The sequence below is a fragment of the Ixodes scapularis genome, unplaced genomic scaffold (genome assembly GCF_016920785.2).
Source record: "Ixodes scapularis isolate PalLabHiFi unplaced genomic scaffold, ASM1692078v2 PGA_scaffold0__279_contigs__length_252992795, whole genome shotgun sequence".
Taxonomy (NCBI): Eukaryota; Metazoa; Arthropoda; class Arachnida; order Ixodida; family Ixodidae; genus Ixodes; species Ixodes scapularis.
In genome coordinates this window covers 31,039,419-31,046,908 of record NW_024609835.1, presented here as the reverse complement: position 1 = coordinate 31,046,908, position 7,490 = coordinate 31,039,419, and the positions used below count along the sequence as shown (strand labels likewise).

Sequence of the window (7,490 nt, the reverse complement as noted above, 5' to 3'; positions counted from 1 at the left end):
GGCGCCACTACAAGCAGCTGCTTAGATTTTACATTTGCATGCTCGAGCCTTTCGAATTCTCTCACATGGTTTACAGATATTGAATGCCATAGCAGTGACCATATGCCTACGTACACTCTTCTCAAGGGGTTTTCATCCAATACCATATCGTCAACAATCAGACGGACAGATTGGTGCCTTTTCAAAGTTAATTTTGAAAAAGCATGTGATTCATTTAGCACCGAAGGTGATTTCTACCATGGTATCGGAGAACTTGTGAAACAACACACAAAGACATACAAACTACCCCGAAGGTTTGTTATGATTGACGCGGAATACGAACGTCTTCGTGCGCTTCGCAGGAGATACGAAAGAAAGGCAAGAAAAACACATGATCCTGAAGATATTCGTAAAGTAAGACGCCAACAAAAACGCATAAAACGCCATCTAGATAAACTAGCCCAACGTCATTGGAGGGATCATTGCGCAACATTAGATCCTCGTAAGCCCCTTTCAAGAATATACAGTCTTGCTCGTGATCTAAGGACGACTCCACAACAGCGTCAACCTTTTCGTGCACTAGCCCTCCAACTAGATCTTTCGGAACTAGCTGTGGCTGAAGAGTACTCTAAAAAGCTCACGGAAAACGTCGGAAATTCGACCATTCCACTTGTTAAATTCAACAATCCCTTCCGAGCGTGTCCATACATGGACGCACTGTTCGATATACGAGAACTAGACGAGGCCCTTTCTGGACTACGTTTCTCAACCTCTCCCGGTCCCGACGGTATAACTTACGCGGCCTTATTTCACCTGGCTACAATAGGCAAAGTGAGGCTCTTGAAACTATATAACACATCGTGGGAAAGGGGCCAGGTGCCCCGGGATTGGAAAACATCGCGCATTATAAACATCCTTAAACAAGGTAAATCCCCCCTAGACCTTTCATCGTTCCGTCCAGTTGCTTTGTCCTCTTGTGTGGGAAAAATCATGGAAAGAATGATACATACCCGACTTGAATGGTACCTAGAGCAGTATGACATATACCCCGAAGTTATGACAGGTTTCCGACGCGGACGCAACTCTCTTGATAATATCATTGACCTCACAACGAGCATCGAAAAACAAAAGAAATCCCGAAGAATCACCACTGCAGTGTTCCTCGATATTAAGGGCGCTTTTGACTTTGTAAGCCACAAGGCTATCTAAAACGCACTCTGCAATGCCGGGATAGGAGGACATCTGTATGCGTGGATTTTAGACTATCTTGAAAACAGAACAGTTCATATGGTGACGACAGAAAGGAAAACAGCTGAGTATATTGTTGCTCGTGGCGTGCCACAGGGTGGTGTTCTCAGTCCCACACTTTTCAATATCACCCTCATAGGACTTGTGAACAAACTTCCTCGAAGCGTCAGAATAACTCTCTACGCGGATGATATCTGCATATGGACCTGATCAATCACGCAGCGATTTAATGTGATTCGCTTACAGAAAGCACTTGAGATAATTTCAAATAACTTAAAATGCCGTGGACTATCGCTATGCCAATTAAAATCCGCAGCTATAGCTTTTACACGAAAAAGTACGCTTAGGCATCAGCTCTCTATTGATGCTCACCCTATATCATATGTCCAAACTCACAGATTTCTTGGTCTTATCCTAGACAAAGGTTTAACATGGACACCACACGTTAGGCAACTAAAAAGAAAGCTTATTAGCATTACCCAGCTCTTACGATTCATAAGTGGAACTACGTGGGGTCCATTTGTAGCTTCACTTATCCAACTATATAACGCTCTTTTTGTTGGCATTATGCGATACAGTCTGCCCGTACTTCATGGGATGTGCCGCACAAATATAAGAGCGCTTGAGAGTATGCAGGCTCAAGCCCTAAGTGCCTGTCTAGGGCTCCCAAAATGTACTTCCAATGTCGGAACTGTAGCTGAAGCAGGCGCTATTCCCATAGGTGTCCTTAGACTTCAAGAGACCCTTCGAACACACCTTCGTCATCTTACCAGACATAAAGAACACTATCTTGCAGATATATCAGATAGCAGAAGTGCGTCTGGATTTGCTCAAGTTATTAATTCTGGCAGCTTAGACACTCCACGAGATTTCGAACCAGCAGAGTTCTCTTCATCGCCCCCATGGGCCTATCCAATAATTAATATAAAGACAAATATTCCAGGGCTATATTCCAAAAAACACATTCCGTTAACCGCATTGAGGCAACACTCTTTGGAAATAATTAGTGTTCATCACCGTTCGCGAACACATGTCTATACCGACGGGTCCTGCGTTGACGAACGCTCCACTTACAGCTTCGTAATACCATCAATCAATGGGAGACTTCATGAAAAATTGGGTCACACGACATCATCAACAGCTGCAGAATTAGTAGCGATTCGAGAAGCACTTCGCTTCATTTCCGCATGTGACTCACGAGATTGGTCAATTTTTACCGATTCTGGAGCAGCTCTTCAGAGCCTCAAATCCACTAAAAACAAGAACGTCAATGCACAGCTCGCTCATCAAATTTTGAAACTTCACCAGGAGGCTATCGAAAATGGGCATAGTCTGATACTACAATGGATTCCAAGCCACTGTGGTATCCAAGGCAATGAAAGTGCTGATTTAGCTGCCAAGGATGCTCACCGACGTAATTCTGGTTTAAAAATCCCATTTTCACGAACAGATGCTAGGGTCAGAATCAACTCTGTTGCTAAAGCTATGATAAGTTCCCTCTGGGCAAATCCGCTTTATTATTACAGACACCTGCACAGCATTGACCCTTTCCTTGTCTTTCGTTCACCCCGCGGCCTTAAACGCCGGACTGAAACTACGCTCCACCGAATACGACTCAACGTAGCTTCAACGGGATTCTATCTCAACCTCATCGGCCAGCTAGACTCTGCTCTCTGTGAGCATTGTGCCGTCACAGACACACTCGAACATGTCCTGTGCCAGCGTAGCCTATACACAAGTCAACGAAATGAACTGGCAAACTCTCTCCATCTTCCCAACGGAGAACCAATCTCCCTGACTCACCTGCTCGGACCATGGGACTCCGCATCGGAAAGGGTCAAATCAACGACCTCCTTCATCCGCTTTCTTAAGAAAACAAAACTGGACCGAATACTCTAAATCCAGAACATACTTTTACATGAACAAACAATAACGGACAGAATTTTCTTTTCCTTTATACATATGTATGTATATGTATGTGTGTAGGTATATATATGTATATATATGCACATAGGTGTGTGTGTGTGTATGCATGTGTATATGTATATACATGTATATATGTGCATAGATGAAAGTATATAAGTATGTATATAAAGGTGTACATACCTTTTTCTTTTTTTCTTTTTTCTTCTCTCTCTCTCTTTATAATCTATACCTCCCCTCTTTCCCTCCCCTAAGTGTGAAGTAGGCATCCTGCCAATCTTCGCGGGATAACCTCTTCTCCTGTCCAATAAATTAATTTTTCTCTCTCTCCGTCCGGCGTCGGGTCACGAGCACGTGAGCACGTGCTCCCGTGCTCGTGTAGGGCAAAAAAAAACAACAAAAAAAACAACAACAACAACAACAACAAAAAAAACTATCTCCACGTGGTGAATGATGTTGATTGGAGCGAAGCTTTGGTGGTGCTTGTCTGCGTAGACGCTGAGTCGCAGCCATGCCGAGCCTTTCGTTCGTTTTCATCCATGTCAGAAAGAGAATGTGGGGTATGGAACGTGGTTATATACGCATTTGAGCATTAGACCGCAGCGTGACATAGATGAAAACGAACCAAAGGCTCGGCATGCTGCAACCAAGCGTCTACGCAGACAAGCACCACCAGAGCTTCGCCCCAATCAACATCATTCACCACGTGGAGATGCGATTGTTTTTTTCTTCGAATCCTTGTCATTTCGTTTTCTACAAAACATAACTTGTATCCTGCATTTTACTAATCAAATGACCTGGAAATTGAAATCGACATTGTTAAGTTCGGGACTAATTAATTTCAACTTTTAGCGAATTTAATAATTACCTCGCTTTTTGGACTTCTTCCTTGTTTGGCTTTTCTTTCTTGTTCCAGTTATGTCAGGGTTTCAATTTTTCAAGTGACTAAAAAGAAGAGTGAAGCCGTAATCGTTTTAGGAGTCTTCTTCGAGACAATTTAAGCGAATATGATTTGCATATTTTACTTATTTGGATTGCCCGAACCTATTATTTCTTAGATTTACGTGTATTTGTTAAGACTAGCCCTGAGAGCCACTCTATTACGAATCGGTACACTAAATAAAACGACAAGCAGCAGTAATCACGTTACGCAAAGATAAACTGAAAATTAATGTTTTTTTTTTTTATTTTTGGGGATCGACGTTCAATTACATTTCGCGTTATGTAATCAAATAATCTAATGAGTACATTTCAAGTGGAAGTGGAGTAGTCATAAACGTTGTTTTCGTAATTTTCGTAACTCACGCATAATAATGGATTTGGGACAGGTTTCTTGCCATGGGTTCGGCCACGTTTTTTTCCTCCCGTTGTCCCGCGACTGGTCTCTATGCGTTGCCGCTGTAGTTCGGATGGCTTGCACACAGGTTAGGCCTTATTTGCACGACAGGCAACCTCGTTCCACTGTGCAACGCTGAACAACAAAGTTTTACAGACAAGACGTTCTTCACGGTGATGCTCGCTTGACACGTGCGCAAGCAGTGGTTCTTGTTCGTTCGCTTGGTGGGATGAGCCCGTGTAAACCTAGCCGTTTTCCCCTCCCTGCAACGGTGATAGTTAACCAGAATAGCTGATTTAAGCCTGGAGGTTGAACCCTACTTATAAATGTCATTTCTATTTTGTGCAGGTTACGGACGCCAAGAAAAAAGAGCTGTGGACAAGGGCCTGAACACCGAGCCCCACCTTCCCTTTCAAGCCAACGGGAAAGAGGAACCTCAAGTTTTAGTAGAAGAGGCGCACCGATGGAACTGGCTTGTCTATTCCAACGCGGAAAATGGCGCTTCTTGTAATTACCGCGTTGGGAATAGTCTGCAGACTGTCTTTTTTATCATGTATAAGCAGTCCGACTGCGTCCTAACACATAATGCCTTGTACAATCAGACAACGACGCCACTTTTTTTCCATAAGCTAAAAAATCCGTTTCTTGAGCGAATTCTGGCTTGCTTCCTCAAACTTTGCGGTGCCGCTCCACCACCCTCACGTGAGCTCTTCATTTTCAACTCAAACTTTGCAGTGTTTTAAGAGATCCGTTCAAACACTTGCGAATTTTAGGCAACAGAAAGTAATTGGAAGTCAACAATAATAGCCGTGTCCATTAATCTTGTGTAAACTAAAGTCCTCGTTTTTTTTTAACATCCTTTTTACGCGAATGTTTTGTACCTTCAAAGCCCCAGCCAAAAGTCTATTAACGCGTATTATATTTTTACAGCCCACGTAAATGAAGTTATGCAACGCTTTTTTTTTTTTACTCTTCATAAATTATGTTTGAAAATAAATCCTCGAAGTTCTTATCCTTCAAAACGCGCATTGTTTTTTTGCACCACCTTCATTCGCTATTAGAGCAGGGGCCCATATGCCTGACCGGTATTGGGGAGACCCGAGGTTCAAATCCCTGAACCGCCAAGTATTTTGGCGGCTTCGTAACAATTGACTCTTTCATTCGATCAGTACGGTTCATTCATCTGCATTGTTTGGATTCTCAGATCTGATCATTCATATATGGGTCCTTTGATAAGTTAGATTAATTTCTATGAGATAGCGATACAATTTATGTGATGATATTACGGCTGGCAACAATGACTTTTCAAACTGGTTTAGGCATAATTTCAGCCCGATGCGACACGTGGTTCACGCTCATAAAATTATTCAGGCGTGCACTTCGTCAACTACCATAAAAATGAAAAAAAAAAAAAAAAAACTTCTCGAGATGGAACGTCGAAAGACAACACATTGACACATAGAGCTCGCTCTGAATTGGGGCCTTATCTATGAGTGTCTTATTTCTGTGGCTCATCGAGATGATGTGATGACCCGCACATAAATATGCTTCGAGCCGCAAAAACTGGTGATAGCGAACCCGCGCCAATGGCCGGTTTGATGACGATGACATCGCTATGCCTGGGAAGATGCAGCGTGGTGTTTTTGTTATAGCGATGCAAGTGACTCGACCATAATAAAAAACAATTACCGCATCTCCAAGTGGTGAATGATGTTGATTGGGGCGAAGCTCGGGTGGTGCTGATGATACTGATTTTGGTCATAGGTAGTGCTGATGGTGCCGCTTTCATTCATGTCAGTAGGAGAATGTGTGGTTTTCTTATTTTTCTTTTTTTAAGAAGACAGATGGGATGGCAACTAAAAACCCCCTACTCTTTTTTTTTTCTTATTTTTCTTAATACTGATTTTAATCTTAGGTATACTCCATTTCACCTTATGTTGTACCGCAACGAAGGCTAGAAGCGCGAGCTCGTAGCGTTGGCAGTTGCCCTTAATGCACGAGAGCTTGTGCCGCCGATATCTGCTCCATAGCAGGGAGCTCGCGCTTGTAGGCTTTCCTGCGGTACATCATAAGGTGAAATAGAGTATAGTGCTGACGGTGCCGTTTTCATTCATATCAGTAGAAAAATGTGTGGTTTTCTTCTTTTTTCTTTTTTTAAGAAGACAGATGGGATGGCATCTCAGAGCCCCCTATTTTTTTTTCTTCTTTTTCTTTTTTTTTTCATCTTTTTTATTTTTTTTTCTTGCTCTCGCTGCTGAACTCACGAGCAGGGGCACGCCGGACGGCGGACGGACATACGGACTAGAGTGCCTCAATGACATTCTGTTTAGAGTGATGCCACCCTTTGCAGCACCCGATGCCGACAGCACGCGCTCACGTGGAAAATACAAAGAAATCGACGAAAACAAAATGTCGCCATAGCACAGTCAGCGCCACAGACGCGTGCAGGGACACGCTCTTTCACGCGCTTCTGAACAAAAAATAAATGTAAAAAAGGAAACAAAATGGCCAGATGTCTCCACCCTACGCAAAGCGCACATGAAGGCACCCTAATACGGACATGGCTAGCCCCTAAGGAGCTTAGCCCCTAAAAACGAGTTCTGCGTGGTGAGCGAACATTTCAATTTGAAAAAGGGGGGTTCGGTGGCCAAGTGGGCTAGCCCAGCTCGGAGCACGTGGAGCGAAAGCTCGCGCTGCAGAGCCCCGGGATCCTGGGTTCAATCCCCGTTCCTGCCCGTTTCGATCTGATCGATGAGCATCGTACCGGCGTGCGGTTGTGTGTCACTACTGTGTGGTGCACGTTAAAAATCCCAGGATAGCGGTTGTACTACACTGGCTAAATTGCTCATCTAGAGCGAGTGACTCGTGCCAACTTTGAAATGGCTTACCAACTACAGGCTGTATAAAATCCGCACCACCCCAATCAATTCGGGGAAGTGGACAACGTTATGGGGGTTATGCACCACCGTTTAATACGGCCTATTTTTGGAACAATGAGTTTCAA

The 7,490-nt window shown here is 43.6% G+C and overlaps 1 pseudogene; it reads left to right on the top strand.

Annotated features, from left to right (window-relative positions):
* The first annotated feature begins 2,583 nt into the window (after positions 1 to 2,583).
* Positions 2,584 to 4,876, top strand: LOC115321487 (annotated as a pseudogene).
* Positions 4,877 to 7,490: the final 2,614 nt, after the last annotated feature.